The sequence below is a fragment of the Sander vitreus genome, chromosome 17, assembly GCF_031162955.1.
Source record: "Sander vitreus isolate 19-12246 chromosome 17, sanVit1, whole genome shotgun sequence".
NCBI lineage: Eukaryota > Metazoa > Chordata > Actinopteri > Perciformes > Percidae > Sander > Sander vitreus.
In genome coordinates, this window is record NC_135871.1 from 4306031 (window position 1) to 4324009 (window position 17979).

At 43.4% G+C, this 17979-nt stretch overlaps 1 protein-coding gene across 6 annotated transcripts in view; it reads right to left on the bottom strand.

The window, feature by feature from the left end:
• The window catches only part of LOC144532266 (stromal membrane-associated protein 1-like), a 252719-nt gene that overhangs the window by 73382 nt on the left and 161358 nt on the right, over positions 1-17979 (bottom strand). The window lies entirely within an intron of this gene.

Sequence of the window (17979 nt, forward strand, 5' to 3'; positions counted from 1 at the left end):
CTGCATATTACACATTTAAGGTGAAAACCCTGAACCAACCCACGTTTTTCTACTGTGTATTAGCTTCTCAGGACTAAGGTCAACAAGCATGGAGCACAGTGTCCTCGCGGTTACCGGGCCAAGACACATAGCGTGTATTTGAAATGTCACAGGTTTGAATCCAGCTTGTGACCTTTGTTAAATGCCATATCCTCGGTGCACTACTGAATATCCAGCAGTGTTCGAATGTAACTAAGTACATTTACTCAAGTACTATACTTAAATTTGAGGTACTTGTACTTTCATTGAGTCTTTTCTTTTCATGCCACTTTCTACTTCTACTCCACTATATTTCAGCTTTAGTTACTAGTTACTTTACACATTAAGATTTTTGCACACAAAACACATGTCATTCAACACTTAGTTGAATGACAGAAATGTTTAAATCCTTTCCAGTTTCCAAAATGTGAGGATTTTTACATTAGGACAAATTTCCAAGTTTTCTGAAATGTTATGTTTAAATATGCAAATGATGCATTATCTTGTTAAATATGCGGTAATTTGCATACATTTTCAGAAGAAAAATCTAAACATTGGATAAAGCCAGAATCAAAATTATTGTTTCATTTTGTTGACATGTTAGAGTCAAAGGTTGTGGAGGGCTTTGAAGGTTAGCAGTAAAATTTTGTAATTTATCCGGTGGGGTACAGGAAGCCAGTGGAGCGGAGTGAGGAGGGGTAAATGGACTGGACTGTTTTATATAGCGCTTTTCTATTCTTAACGACTACTCAAAGCCCTTTTACATAGTACAGGAACCATTGACACATATTCATACACTGTGGCCGAGGCTGCCATACAAGGTGTCACCCGCTCATTAGATAAACATTCACAAACATTCACACACCAATGGCCGACCGTTGATCTTGTGCGGGTGATGATCCTGGCCTGCGGAGTTCTGAATGGATTGGAGGCGATGGAAGTTTATTTGTGGTGCCAGTGAGGCGGGCGTTGCAATGGTCAATGCGAGATGTGACCAGGACGTGAATAAGGACTTGTGACTGTGTTGGGAGAGGGAGGGGCAGAGTCTGGAGATGTTGCAGAGGTGAAAGTATGCAGTGTGTGTGATATTGCAGATGTGGGGTCGATAGGAAAGTGTACTGTAAAGAATGACATCAAGACTTTTAACTTGGGAGGAGGTGGGAATCAGAGAGCCATTAACTGATAGAGTGAACAGGTGGGCTTTGGAGAGTGTACTATGAACCAATGAGGAAAACTTTGCTTTTATTTCCATTGAGTTAAGAAGATTGATTGATATCCAGTTGCTTATAGGAGGTATGGGCAGAGGGGGGAAGAGAGGTGTTTGTTTTTGTGTTTCATTGGCGTAAAAAGGAAAAGTGATCCCAAAATGATGGAGAATGTTGCCAACAGGTAGAATGTAGACAATGAAAAGCAGTGGTCCCAGCACTTAAAGGAGAATTCCGGCCAATTTTTTCATTAATCTTGATCGCTATAAATATGCAAGTACTTTAGATTGAAAAAAACCCGACCTGAATCGGTCCTAGCAAACTGGAGTTGCTGCAGCTAACTCTACGAGCTTCCACTGAGCTAAAACGGCAGTTGTCGGGGCAGGTTTTAGAATGCCTCTTAACAGACACAAAATGCAATTAAAATGTCTGTGCAACATGAACAGGGCCCTTATGTGACAACAAGATGCGTTTTCAACTCAGACATTGTTTAAATTCACCTACCCTGTCTCTATCCTGCCGGTAGATAGCTCGCCCTGTTAGCTGCTAGCTGTTAGCTGCCGTCCATGATAAGTGTGTTCAGCCAGGCTTATTCTGTGATAATCATCACACAACAGTTCCGTGTGTATTTATAGCTTATCCATTTTGTGTGTGATCGATCTGGTGTTGGTGAGTAGGAGGCTTGGCATTGTCAATCTCTGTGGTAGTTCCCTTAGCCACGCTAGCAGGCCCGACTGGGATCCTTGCTTCTGATTTCTCCCTGCCTTCGTCGCCTCCCGCTCCCGAAAACAATCCAGTGAGCGCCCGGTGGTCTGGCTATGTCCTCCAGAAGACAGGTCATGCCTTCGCGACGAAAACTTGAACTTTATTCCCCCTCAAAAATAGGTAATTGAGCACTGTAGTGGTTATGACCATATCAGTGACTATGTAACTACATGGAAACGGGCCAAAGGTCAAATGTCAAATCCCTGAGCGATCTGCACACTCTTTACCTTTTCCTGCTACACCGGGACTTCAGTGCGAGACTACAGCTAGCCTTCTAACGCTATCAATGTACAAGCCGCAGACATCATTTGGCCCATTTCCATGTAGTTACATAGTCACTAATATAGTCATAACCACTACAGTGCTCAATTTTTTGTGACCTTTACCGCACCCTCCGACTACCAGCTAGATAGCTAGCTTACTAGCTTCGCTAGCATCTATTCCTTTGTTCCTCAGTTGGATTAACATTCCTTCCGGACCTGCTAGCTGTATCACTGGATCTACTTACTTTTGCCTATCTCTCTCGCCTATCCCGGCACCCTATTCTGAGCATACCTCCATCTGGTATCTTTGCTGTACATACCTCACTTTAATTCAGTGAGGTTCCGGAACTCCCCGCACGGCGAGGATTCAGACCTACCAGCCCTCCTGTCTCCCAGGCCAGCCAGCCAGCTGCCTAACCACTGCTTGTTGTCTGCTGTTCATCGTCGTCTTCTGGCCCAAACGGGTCAGATTGTTATTCACCACCGGACTGTGTCTGCTGTTTTGCCGGACTTGCTCTTCTGGACTACTTCTGATGCACTCTCTCTGCATGCATCTAGCTAGCCGCCATTAGCAGCCACCTCCAATTTTCCATAGGCCTATACAAGGTGGATAACAATAACATTGTACCCCAGACAGCGTTTGCTTTTTTTTTTTTCATTGACTTTTATTTGTACTACTCTCTCTGCTACCACTCTGGAACACCACAGCCCAGCCACCACATGACCTCAGCTCCCACGGTATCTCATCTGACTATTCACTGACTCTGCTCATTACTTTTACTGTCTGTCTATTTAACAGGCCTAAGCTAAGCCTGAACACTGACTCTGCTCATTTCTTTTACTGTCTATTTATCAGGCCTAAGCTAAGCCTGAACACTGTCTCTGCTCATTACTTTTACTATTAATAGTTATTAATGGTGATTGTTTGTGTGATTGTTTGCTTGATATCCCTACACTTAGTATGCCTCGTGTATTGCTGCTTTTGTTTACCTCTTCCGTTTTACTTCCCTGTAGACTCCTTAACTCCTTGCATTATAACACTGATAACGCCACTGTCCCTCTGTATGTATCCTCAGAGACATACTGTTGTTTATCGTATCTGTCTAGTGATTCAACCTCCTTCACTGTTAATACATACCTAGGCTTACCGACATTAACCTTTAACCCCATCATTCCCCTTGCGGCCCTGAATTTTCTTCACTACACCCACAATCCCATTACTTTATTTCCCTCCACTAACCCTACTAATCGACCAGTTCTTAAAGCCATGGGTCACATACTCATCCTGCTCCTCCTCTGCTCTGCAGGAGACATTGAGCCAACCCCAGGCCGCAATACCTTCCCTACTCTCCAGGTGCTTTCATTCTCTGATTTCTGAAACCGCAAAAGTCTTGGCCTTATGCACCTTAATATTAGAAGTCTGCTTCCTAAATTCACTCAGCCAACCCTGATATCCTTGCCGTATCTGAAACCTGGCTAAGGAAACACACCAATAACTCAGAAATTACAATCCCCAACTATAACATTTTCCGTCAGTACAGAATCGCTAAAGGAGGTGGTGTTGCAATATACTGCAGAGAGGGCTTACAGACCTCACTCATCCTATCCAGGTCTGTATCCATACAATTTGAGCTTCTACTTGTAAAAATCTAAGTCTCTAGGAATAAGGCCATGACTGTTGCTGCTTGCTACAGACCCCCCTCAGCCCCAAGCAGGGCCCTGGACACCATTTGCGAAATAATCGCCCCCCATCTAACTGCAGAATTTGTATTGTTAGGAGATTTGAACCTGGACATGCTCAACCCCCCAGCCACTCTATTCGCTAAGCTTAACGCCCTCAACCTCACGCAAATTATAAATGAACCCATGAGATACAACCTCAAATCTGTAAACAAGGGCACCCTTATTGACATTGTCCTAACCAACCTGCCTTCTAAATACACCCCAGCTGTCTTTAATCAGGATCTCAGTGACGATTACCCGATTGCTTGCATCCGTAATGGGTCCGCGGTCAAACGTCCACAACTTATCTCTGTCAGACGCTGTCTAAAACACTTCTGCGAACAAGCATTTCTTACTGACCTGAACCTTGTAGCCTGGGAGAGCATTAACCTCATCCCGACAATGGAAGACGCCTGGATGTCATTCAAAACCGATTTCCTCACTGTCCTAAATAAGCACGCCCTGTTTAAAAAGTTCAGAACCAAAAGTAGATATAGCCCCTGGTTCAAGGTTATAAACGACATCACTGCTGCCATTGACAAAAAGCACTACTGTGCAGCCGTCTACATTGATCTGTCCAAGGCCTTTGACTCTGTTAACCACCATATTCTCATCGACAGACTCAATAAACTTGGGTTTTCTCATGACTGCCTAGCGTGGTTCAATAACTACTTTTCTGTGTGTTAAATCTGACGGCCTGTTGTCAGGACCTATGGACGTCTCTATGGGGGTACCACAAGGCTCGATTCTCGGGCTGACTCTTTTCTCCCTCTACATCAATGATGTTGCTCTTGCAGTCGGGCACTCAAAAAACCACCTCTATGCAGACGACACTATCCTGTACACTTCCGGTCCCTCATTGAATAATGTACTATCAAACCTTCAGGAGAGTTTTAATGCCATTCAGCACTCCTTCCGAAACCTCCAATTACTTCTAAACTCCGGCAAAACCAAGTTCATGCTTTTTAATCGATCACTGCCCACCCCTGCCCATCCGATCAGCATTACCATGCTTGATGGGCTGGAATTAGAAAATGTGACTGCATACAAATATTTAGGTGTCTGGCTAGACAGTTCCCTGACCTTCCAGCAACACATAAAACACCTTCAATCTTCAGTCTAGGATCGTTCTTCACAGGACCGACTCTAGGACTCTAGGATCGTTCTTCACAGGACCTCCTTCACTCACGCTGCCAAACGCGCTTTGGTGAAAATGACTTGAATTTTACCAATTCTCGAGTTCAGTGATGTTATTTACAGAACTGCCTCTAACTCTCTCCTAAAAAAAAAAGATGTTGTCTATCACAGTGCCATACGTTTTGGGACCAAAGCCCCTCTTAACACCCACCACTGCAACCTCTATGCATTAGTTGGCTGGCCCTCGCTACACACTCGACACCTAACTCATTGGTACCAACTCATTTACAAGTTTGTGCTAGCCAAAGTCCCGCTGTACCTAAGCTCACTGGCCACAATAGCCCTACCCACCCGTAACCTCTGCTCAAGCAGTTACATCTCCTTGATCACCCCAAAAGTACACCTCTATATTTGCATTAATGGTATATTGACTCTTTACTATATTCTGCATTTAGACAAACTGACTGTTCATATTCTCTGTGTTATTACTGACCCACATCACTAACTAGATTACATCTTGCACTATCCGTATATTGACTTCATTACTTCTCAGCATTCATACAGACTATTTATATATTCTGCGTTATAACCACAATTTAATTTGCACTAACTGTATTCTGACTTTTTACTACATCTCAGCAATGTACTATATTGTCTATTCATGCATATTATTTCCTTCCCACCTGCGCATTTCCATCGACGTACTTACTTACAGTTGAAACCAGATATTTACATACACTTCAGAAAAAAAACACAAAAACTTTTATTTCTTTACTGTCATACATTAAATCAGAGTAAACTTTTTCTGTTTTAGATCAATACATTTTAACATATTTTTTGCATTTCTTAAATGTCAGAATCGAGCGAGGGAGAATTTCTATGTATTTTATTTATCACTTTCATCAAAGTCAGAAGTATACATACACTAAGTTTATTGTGTCTTTAAACAAAAAGAAAACTCCAGATGATTCCATTCTGAGCTTAAGAAGCTTCTGATGGGTTATTTGATTCCATTTGAGTTAACTGGTGGCACACCTATGGATGCATATAAAGGCACACCTCAAACACAGAGCCTCTTTCTTTGACATCATGGGAAAATCAAGAGAAATCAACCAAGATATCAGGAAAAGAATTGTGGACCTCAACAAGTGTGGCTCATCCTTAGGTGCAATTTCCAGATGCCTGAAGGTCCCACGTTCATCTGTTCAGACAATAATACGCAAGTATAAAAAACATGGGAATGTACAACCATCATACCGCTCAGGAAGGAGACGGATTCTGAGTCCCAGAGAGGAACGTTTTTTGGTGCGAAATGTGCGAATCAATCCCAGGACAACAGCAAAAGACCTTGTGAAGATGCTAGCTGAAACTGGTAAGACAGTGTCATTATCCACAGTAAAACGAGTCCTGTACCACCATGAGCTAAAATGTTACTCTGGGAGAAGAAAGCCATTACTTCAAAACCACCATAAAAAAGCCAGACTACAGTTTGCAGCTGCACATGGGGACAAAAATCTTAATTTCTGGAGACATGTCCTGTGGTCTGACGAAACAAAAATTGAACTGTTCGGCCATAATGATGAACCTCATGAATTTGGAGGAAAAAGGGCGAAGCTTTGAAGCCTCAGAACACCATCCCAACTGTGAAGTATGGGGGTGGTAGTATAACATACAGTATGTTGTGGGGCTGCTTTGCTACAGAAGGGACTGGTGCACTTCACAAAATAGATGGCATCATGACAAAAGAAAATTTTGTGGATATATTGAAGCAACATCTGAAGACATCAGCCAGGAAGTTAAAGCTTGGGCGCCCATTTGCGCCCAAGCTTTAACTTCCTGGCTGATTCCAAATGGACAATGAACCCAAGCATACCTCCAAATTAGTTACAAAGTGGCTTAAGGACAACAAAGTCAACATATTGGAGTGGCCATCACAAAGCCCTGATCTCAATCCCATAGAAACATTTGTGGGCAGCACTGAAAAGACGAGTGCGAGCAAGAAGGCCTACAAACCTGACCCAGTTACACCAGTTCTGTCAAGAGGAGTGGGCCAAAATTCCAGCAAACTATTGTAGAAAGCTTGTGGAAGGATACCCAAAACGTTCGGCCCAAGTGAAACAGTTTCGGGGCAATTCTACCAAATACTAAGGAAGTGTATGTATACTTCTGACTTTGATGAAAGTGATAAAAACAAATACATAAAAATTCTCCCTCGCTCGATTCTGACATTTAACAAATGCAAAAAATATGTTAAAATGTATTGATCTAAAACAGAAAAAGTTTACTCTGATTTAATATATGACAGTAAAGAAATAAAAGTTTGTTTTTGTTTTTTTCTGAAGTGTATGTAAATATCTGGTTTCAACTGTACACCTCACTTTGCGCCTTCTTTGATTCTGCCTACTTAATCTGTACCTTTGTAGCCTATTGCACTCTTTTTTCTCCCATTTTCTTGGCCAGGTCGCCGTTGCAAATGAGAACCTGTTCTCAACGACCTACCTGGTTAAATAAATATAAATATAAATATGTTGTCTTATGGTTGCAGCTAGCAGAAATGGGCTGGGTGACACACCAAATACCACTCTATTCATCCTCATGATGCACAGCTCATTTTTCACTGGTTGGAGGTCCATGCAGCCACAAGAACCTCACAGCATCTTTATCCCTTTCTGTTAGAGCTATCTGCCAGAATGCCTTGCAGTAAAGGCTATCTGGTGGAGCCTGAACTTGATTTTGTGACGATGCTTCAAAAACTACTCTTAGTTTAGTTGTTACCTTGTCTTCTCTTAGAACAGCATGATGTGGCATGTAGTATCTCACAGTCTCAGGTTGCTCTGCTGTTGAAGAGTTGTCTGGGACATCCTCACAAATGCCTTGCTGCAGATAATCCTGAATGACATCATTGTACGTTGTGTACAGTGTTGCGTCCGTTCTTAGTTTCTTCTTGAGGCCTTCAAACCACCTCTTTGCCACTGTGAAGTTATCTGGGAGATCTGGTTTGTCTGGTCGCCAGGGCAACTCAACTTGGTAACGACCATCTTTGTATGTTAAAGCATGTTTAAAGCTCTGAAGAGCCTCTGTTTCATCTGGGTTCTGGGTTTTTTCACTGACAATGCCCAGTGACTCCACCTCCCAAAAGGCATGTAGTTGTTTTGAGATCTGAGCATCCTCCTGTAGGCTGATGTGCATACAAGTGGTGTCGGTTACACTGGATGTTGATACTGGTCTTTGCAAGGCCCATCCGAAGCTGCTTTCTATGGCCACTAGTGACCCTGTTATTCTTTGGACCTTGCCTGTCACTACCTTCCAGTAACAGTCTGCTCCTATTAACACTGCCAGTTCTGGATCATTTGTGGCTTCTTGTGGAAAATCAGCAAGTTTCAGACCCCTTTTCTTTAATTCCTTTTGGATGGGTTCACCGGGCACTTTTATCACAGCACTGCACCCTTGAGGAGTCTCCACTGCTTCAATGTCAATTCTTTGCTGTGTATTCCACACATTTTCCAGAGACATCTTTACAAGTTGCGCTGTGCTGTTACAGGAGTAGTAGAGCCAAAGGTGTAAAGACGTAGCATCTCCTGCCTTATTACGGGTAGTCCTAAGGCTTTAACCACAGCCTCATGAATGAAGTTTTTCTAGCTTCCTCCATCCAGCAGACAGTGTACAATCTTTCTCCCTCCTGGGCCCTCTGTCTATGCCTTTACGGTTTGGAGCAGTATTGTGTTCGTCATGTTAGCCTTTTGTTTCACTGTGCTAGACACAGAGGATACAATAGCATCAGTGCTGCCATGGTCTGCATCTGTCTTCATTTCACTTTGCTCACAGACTGACTGGTGATACCTGCGACCACACAAGGCACACAAAGCACCTTTAACTCTGCAGAATTTTGCTATGTGTTTTGGGCCTAGGCACACATAACATCTTCCCAGCCTTTTCAGTTTCTCTTTGCGTGCAGACACAGACTTTTCTGGACAGTGTTCTGGTTTATGGTTATCACTGTCACAGTATATACAGTTCTGAGGGGCATTACTGGTGGTGTGCAGTGCAGTGGCTGAGGGCACACTCCATTTTTTATGTTTGTTCTCACTAAAAGAGCTTAGCACGCAATCTGGTATCTGGTGGAATGTCCCTTTGTGTGTTACCTGGTCATGAAAGCTGAAGTGCTCTCTCTCTGCTTTGGACCTCGGTTTGCAGGAATTTGATGAGCTCATGAACCTTCCATTCATCATTAAGGTCTGACTTGCGTGTGTAAGCCAGTGCTATGTCTTCCGGTATGAGCTGCAGAAGCACTGGGCATAGCAGGCATCCATATGTATCACTGTATATCCCTAAGGATTCTAGACAAATCTGTATTTCACATTCATCATAAAGGTGTCTCAAAACTGCGACGTCTGATGATTTCTTTACAGGAGTTAGGCTCAGCAGCTTGGACATATGTGCGCTGATTACAATGTATTTTCTTCCAAAATGGTTCTGAAGCAATTCCACTGCTGCATCATAATTGCTGTCAGTCATGGTAAATCCCGCCACAGCTCTGGCTGCTGCCCCAGTCATATATGACTTCAGATAGGTGAACTTCTCTCTTTTACACAGAACATCGTTGTTGTGAATAGTAGTTTCATACTGAGACCACAATTTTTGCCACTGGCTTATTTCTCCACTGTATTTCTCTATCACCAACTTGGGCAGTTTAACAGTCTGTGCATTAAGAGATCTGACTCAACTTGCACTTGCATCGCTTACCCGCTCTCTGACTCGGCTTTCTGAATCAGTCTTTTTGTGCGAGTCTTCCATGTGAGAATGTGGTCCTGGTAATCCTGAGTATTTGCAATCTCCGCCTCCAATTCGTCCATTGGAGTTTCGTCCTCAATGCCTTTGTCTAAGTCCGTTAAACTTTCCTCTTTGGTCGACAGTACTGACAGCATTTCACGTAGTTTATCACAGTCGGACACATCTATCCTAGGCTTGATGCGACCGCCAATTTTGGTGAGTTTTTGAGTATGTTAAGCCCCTCAAAAAGGCAATTCATTTTCAGAAAAGAATAATTTCTTCAGTTTCAATAGGGCCTTCGCCGCTGTCTGCGCTCGGGCCCTAAATAGTTTACTCATACGATGTGCCGGCTGGTAGTAAGAGCCTCAGCATTTAATAAAAACTGGCTTTAATCGGTTAATTATGTTCTATGTTTCAATATGTTTCATGCGGTGTCATGGGCAGGGGTGCCGGACAGATGGATGTGTATCTGAGTCACTCCGCCAAAAATTGCAAATCACACAGTGACAGCAGTGACAATGACAATGGCAGCAGTTAAACCAAATTCTGTCATTGATTTACAAAAAAACCCTTTCACAAGGCGTTCGCTGGAAGAAAAAAAAGGATAAAGGATCTTGGAATGGACCAACCCGACTTACAAATCCAGCAGCAGGCCAGTGACAGAGGACGAAGCTACACCCAGAGCTTCACCCGCACTTGTTATGAGAAACGGAGTTGGCTGGCTGGATGTGATGTTAGCAATGCACTTTTTGCTTTGCCTGTCTTTTATTTCAAAGTGTCGGCACTGAGGTTTTGTGGACAACAACGGGGGTAAGAGACCTAAAACATCTCTCTGAAAAATGTCATGAAAGTAGCCGCAGCCATCTTGATAACAGCATGAAGCTAACGTTTTTGGGCAGAGTTAGCATTGCTGAACAACTAGATGAAGGCTACAGGATTGGCATTAGGAGGCACAATGAAAAGGTGACAAAAAATCGACACATACTGTCCAGGATAATAGACTCTGTGAAATTTTGTGGAGCCTTTGAGTTGGCTTTACGTGGCCATGATGAGAGTGAGAGCTCAGATAACCCCTGGATATTTTTCGCAGGTTGGTGGATTTTGTTGTCTCTCTTGATGGAGCTTTGTAAGAGCACCTTGACAGTGCCATTGTATTTAAGGTAACGTCAAAAACTATACAGAATGAGCTACTGGACTGTATGTTGTCTGTTACAAGAAAAAACATAATCAAAGAAGTCCAGACAAGTGATTTTTTTTATCAATCCAGGAAGATGAAACAACAGATATTGCCACACAGTCCCGACTTGTACTTGTGCTGCGCTACATCGACAACAAAAACAATGTGCAGGAAAGATTTTTTGAGTTCATCCCTCTGCTGTCAGCTACAGCTGAGTCCATTGCTACTGCACTAAAAGAGCATCTTGCTTCTATCCTTCCTGAGGATCAGAAAAGTAACCTCATCTGCCAGGCGTATGATGGGGCCAGCGTGATGAGGGGTGCCACTTCAGGTGTTCAGAGGAAAATACAAGATGTGTACCCAAATGCCCACTACATCCACTGCTACGCACATCAGCTCAACCTGATAATGCAACAGGCCACCTCTCACTCAATTTTTTTTTTAAATTAAATTGGATATAAATAAATGATCAAATGAAATATAAAGCCACCAAAAACTACACACCAAAAACTACTGTGTCTTGTATTGGACAAAAAACTCAAATGGCTCTATTTTTCTTTTGAAAGTCATTGCAACAGTGACAACTAGTGGCCTACTCCAGGCTACTACCTTACATTTACATATAAAAATGAATTTGCCTTGTTCTTCACTGAAATGAATGGTCAACAAATGTTGTCTTAAAGTTATAGTGGTAGTAGTATTTTATATTAATGAACATCCGTTACATTCAAGCCATTGCCAAATTAGTTGATACAAAGCTATTTCAAACTACAGTATCAGCTCCACAAAACATTTTCTCTGTATTTCTAAAGTATGACTTTGTTTACAAAATGGTGTAAACGACGACCATCGTGGGCAGAACCTCGAGTGAGAAAGCTAAGAAAGGAGAACAGCAACATTGAACTTTGGAGACGAAGAGGACTGCTACAACAGGTGAAGGCATGGCTGAAAATCTGAAGAAGCGTCCACAAAATGTTTCAGTCAGTGATTGTACTGCTAAGAAAAGACCTACACATTCAGCACAAAGACTAAGGATGGCAAAGACAAACACGCATAGCCATTGGTTATTTTCATGGTTGGTTAGCGTTGAAAAATTAAAAGGGACAGGGGTCAGACAAGGATTTCGCCTTCTGGCTATTGAACAGGTTAATAATGGGTTTGTAACGTGTTGTTGTCATTAGGCCTCATTCACACAGCCTGCATCGGCAAAAACTCAGGTCTTTCCATTCATTTTGAATGGGGGTAGTGCGTTTAGGCTGCGGCGGGGGTTGCTGCAGGGGGGACACTCAAAATAAACGCAAGCAGGCGTGCGGTGAAAAGTTGAGACGCAACCCCACGTCAGGCCGCACTGGCCAAAAATATGAGAGGGCGTACCATTGTTGTGTAGGCAATACATTAAATATGCTACATGTTCTGTCCGCATCAGGACATTAGTTTGAGCTGATTGGAGTTACTGCCTCTACGTTAAAGCTAAGAGAGATGGCTACAACTAAGGCAACGCTAAAACAGGCAATCTCATCCTTTGCTACAACATGGAAGAAAAACAGGCAACCATGTCTGAGACCAGGTCTGCTACCTCATGCTCTGGGAAAAGCTCAAGCAGTTCATCAACAAGTAAAGCAGCAGCCATTGCACGTGCTAAAGCAGAAGCAGCAAAAGCACAAGTTTCTTTTGCTGAAAAAGAAATGCAAATGAAGATAGAGAGGGCACGCTTAGATGCATCACTAGACATATTGAAAATGGAGAAAGAAGCAGCAGCTGCCATTGCCGAGGCAGAGGTCCTTGAGGCAGCCACAGACACCGATGGGAAAAATATAGCTGCAAAATAGACCTCCCACTCAAGCCTAAAGACCCTGAAGAGCGTACTTCTGAATATCTGCTTCAACATTCTGTATCACACAAAAGCCTTCAGTCAATGCCGGAAATGGAACCCATTAATAAGTATGAGTTAGGATATGGAACTTCTATGCCACATCAAGATAGAATTGTTCCAGCTCCACACATTAACCAAGTGAAGGACAACAACACGCTCCTTCCTAGTAATATTCCTACACAACAGGCAGTAAAGGTTGAACCTAGAACAGACCAGACCTATGCTGCTAAAGGGAGAGAGAGCGATGGTTGGATCAGGACAGGAGGAATAAATGACCACAACCATCCATCAGCAGAGCATTCCATTAGGTAATCCACATGACAGTCAAGGCATAACAAACTTTGTAAGGTTCTCTGCCGCAAACTTGTCAGCACCGGACTACTACAGTTTGATGATCGCCCCCAAAGCTTCAGAGCCTGGCGAGCTTCATTCCTCAACGCAATCAGAGGCCTAGACCTATCAGCTGGGGAGGAGATGGACCTATTAGTCAAATGGCTAGGAAATTAGTCTGCTAGACACGCAAGGCGGATCAGGGCGGTTAATGTAAACCAACCTGAAAGAGGTCTTACAATGATGTGTACAGATGTGGGAAAGACTGAAGCACTGTTATGGATTGCCAGAGGCCGTAGAGAGTGCACTCTTCAAGAGACTTGACGGGTTCCCCACGATACATAATAAAGATCCCCAGAAGTTGAGAGAGCTGGGGAATCTGTTGATGGAGGTTCTTTCTGCCAAGGCTGAGGGAGATCTACCGGGCCTAGCCTTCCTGGATACTTCACGTGGCGTCAACCCCATTGCACAAAAGTTACCCTACAACTTGCAAGAGAAATGGATAAATGAAGGCAAACAACAAAACAGAGTACCATTTCCACCATTTTCCTTTTTCGTGGACTTGTCTGCCACCAAGCAACCACTAGGAATGACCTTAGCTTCGACCTCACCATGTTCAACACGGCCCTGTCCAAATCATACAGGCCTGCCTGTGTCTTCCCCCTCCAATGCCGAGAGGACTGAAAAGAAGACTAAGGAGCCTGACAGGCAGTGCCCCATACATAGGAAGCCTCACCCTCTGCAAAGATGTTGCAATTTCAGAGGGAAATCTCTTGAAGATCAAAAAGCCTTTCTTAACATCACATCTGGCCAGAAATTGCAAGGTCAGTGTGAAATGCTCAGATTGTGAGAGTGAAGGTCATAACACAGCTTTACATCCTGGACCTCCACCCTGGATTGTTAAGACCATAGACCCTGCCATAGAGCATAGCGTGGAGGAAAAAAGTGTCCCCGCTGATGTTGTAGCCCTGTGTACTAGAGTCTGTGGTGGAGACCTCAGTGGGAGGTCTTGCTCCAAGATATGTCTTGTTAGAGTCCTTAAGTCAACTCATCCAGACAGAGCAGTAAGCCTATATGCTATCCTTGATGACCAAAGTAACAGGTCATTGGCTTGGCCAGTGTTCTTTGATCTTTTCAAGGAAGAAGGGCACAGGTCACCTTACTCCCTGAAGACATGTGCAGGAGTAACGGAGACAGCTGAAAGACGGGTGAGTGACCAAATCAAATCTCTGGATGGTCAGGTGTGTCTACATCTCCCTACGCTGATTGAATGTAATCAGATCCCTAACAATAGATCAGAAATCCCCACTCCAAATGCTGTACTTCACCATGCTCACCTTACATCTGTAGCTCTTCAGATTCCTGAAATCGACCACAAAGCCCCAATCTTGCTTCTCTTAGGAAGGGACATCATAAGAGTGCACAAGGTTAGGGAACAGATCAATGGGCCTCACGATAGGTGGGTCATCGTTGGGAAATGTTCATAAACCATCCACCCTGAACACTCTCTTTACAAGCACGCTAGAGAATGTTCGCCCATCTCTCTTTCAATCTTGTCCCAACCTGCTCCTCATCAAAGAAAGATACAGCGACTCTCTGTCAAAAGACCTCATCGAGGGATACCTTAGAGATGATACCAACTGTGACAAAGAGGAAAATCACCTTGGGTGTACGGTATTCCAAAGGACGAAAGACGATAATGAAACGTCTCTCTCGATTGAAGACGTTTTATTACATTATTCCTAAAGATAATGGAACAAGGGCTCCAAAAGGATGATGCTAACAATTGGGTAGCGACTCTCCCCTTCAAGTCACAGAGATGCCGCCTTCCTGAAAATCGAGCACAGGCACTAAAACGGCAATCTGCACTCAGGCACAACTTCGACAGGAAACCGGAAATGAGAGACCATTGTCTTTCATTCATGGAAAAAAATATTCCAAAGTGACCATGCAGAGATTGCTCCTCCTCTGAGGGAAGAAGAGGAACGTTGGTATCTCCCAACCTATGGCGTTTACCACCCGAAGAAACCAGGTCAGATTTGGGTGGTATTCGATTCCAGCGCACAATACAAAGGGGTTTCGCTGAATGATGTACTTTTAACATGTCCAGATCTTAACACCACCCTTCTCGGAGTCCTGATTTGTTTCAGAGAAGAGTCCATCGCGGTTACAGCGGACATACAGCAAATGTTCCACTCTTTCCTGGTCAGAGAGGAGGACAGGAACTTTTTGAGATGGTTTAAGGATAACGACATTCACAAGGACATCACTGAATACCGCATGAAAGTGCATGTTTCTGGCAACAGCTCCTCTCCAGCTGTTGCTACAGCCTTAAACGTTCAGCGCAGGATGGCGAGGCTGACTTTGGGTTGGACGATGGTTTGAAGTCACTGCCCTCTGAAGAAGCTGCCATCAGCTTGCTCAAAAGAACACAAGACACACTTGCCTGCTCGAACCTCAAGACTGCGTCAAATAGCATTGAGGTAATGAGAGCCTTTCCCTCCCAAGACTACGCAAACAACTTGAAGGATCTGGAGCTTGGCACAGACACACTGCCAACACATTGTAGCCTTGGAATCATTTGGGAGCTTGAGACGGACACACTTGCATTCCAGGTTGTAGATGAAGATAAGCCATACACTTGTCGGGGTGTCCTGTCTACAGTTAAAAGTTTATACGACCCCCTCGGATTTGTTACTGCAGTTACCATCCAAGGCAAAACTATCCTCGTGTGCACACCATGGAAGTGGATGACTGGGACTCCCAATGACCTCCAGATAAAGGGAAGCTGTGGACAGCATGGAGAGACTCCCTGAAAGATCTGGAAAGTCCCCGCATCCCACGAACATATACACCAGTCTCCCTCTCGAGAACTCAACAGCAATAACTTTGTACCTTCTGTGATGCTTCAACCAAAGCAATAGCCGCAGTTGCCTATATCAAAGTTACAGATGCTGAAGGAGAACACCATGTAGGGTTTGTTCTAGGTAAGGCAAAACTCGCACCACAACCAGAACACACGATACCGAGATTGGAGCTGTGCGCAGCAGTGTTGCAAGTGGAGTTAGCTGAGCTTGTCAGTTCAGAAATCGATGTTGACCTGGATGCCACAACTTTCTACACGGACAGCAAGGTCCTGTTAGGTTACATCTACAATGAGACTAGACAGTTCTACGTCTACGTCTCGCAACTCTTTTGGCAGAAGTAGCAGCCATCATAAACGCAAGACCCTTGGGTCCAATATACGCTGATCCTGCAGATCCATTGATGCTCACCCCTGCTACCCTTCTCACGCAGAAGGTGGGCCCTTTCCCTGCTCCTTCTGGTCAATTTGACACCAAAGATCTTTATAAGCGGCATTGGCGTCAGGTTCAATTCCTTGCAGATGTTTTCTGGAACAAATGGAGGAAGCAGTACCTTTCCACGTTGCAGACTCGGAGTAAATGGCATTCAAGCAAGCCAAACATTGATGCTGGAAGTATTGTCCTCATGAAAGACTCCCAAGCTGAAAGGAATGAATGGCCAGTGGCATTGGTTACTAAGGTATTCCCAAGCAAAGATGGGAAGGTCCGCAGCATAGAGATCAAAATCTCCAGACAGGATGGAATCAAGCTCTTCCTTAGGCCTGTCACAGACTTAGTCCTCCTTCTCTCCAAAGAAGACTACAAGAGCAAGTAGTGACTTTCAAACACTGTTCTTCAGGAGCTAAGTGTATGGGTGTTATCTATAGATACCAGGTGGGGAGTGTTCTGTCCCCATCAGGACATTAGTTCACTTTTTCTTCTCCTATTGCTGGCAGTAGTTTGTTCCACATGCGTGTGTGTTCCTTTAAGAACTGTAGGACCTTTGCACCATGGGATTTAGTTAGGAAGTTGAATGTGAGCAGGACAGCCTCATGGTTTGTGTTATCATCTCTCCATACTATCCGCTTCAATCTTCGACATTCCATGCCTTTGGTAGCATTCTTGGTATGTGAAATAGATGCTGACATACTGTTCTTATATCTTTGTTAATTACTGTCAGTAAATTTGATGTGCAATATGTATATTTTTGATGATGATTGATAGCTCATATTAGATTGACAGTAGCTTCAGTAAGCTAATTTGCTACTATTATCTTTGGTGTGCTACAAGTATATTTTAGTTTATTTAGATAAACAATATAGGTTATATAACGTACACTGTACAACAATACATTACCGTATTTCTTTTATTTCAGCTTACATGTTAGCTACTGTATATACTACCGCATTACAGTGACGTGTAGTTATTGTTTTTACAATTATCATTGTAAAATGTTTGTGACTCATCAATATGTAAGTAACTGGTCATTGTGTTTCATTTCCCAGTTTCACCCTTTCTCTGTCAATAAATTGAGTTACGATGATGCCAGTCTCTGGTGCTTGATGGTTGAAGGTGTTTAGCTGCTGGTCAGATTGCACAGGGTTGCATGCAGAACAAGACACTACATCTGAGCTCTGATGTTTATTTGTCCTCTTTTGCTTTAAATTTCAAAGTTTCCCTCTCCTAAAACCACCTTTTAGCTCCACACATTCTTCTTCAACTTATTTTGTTCCTTTTGAATTAAGGAATAAACCAGCTTAAGATTTCACACAATGATTTTGTAAAAATTCACAACTTTACTGGAATTGACCCAGATTTATAAGTTAATCATTGTGCTTGATTTTTTTTAAAGGCAATAAGTCTACTTCTAGTCTAG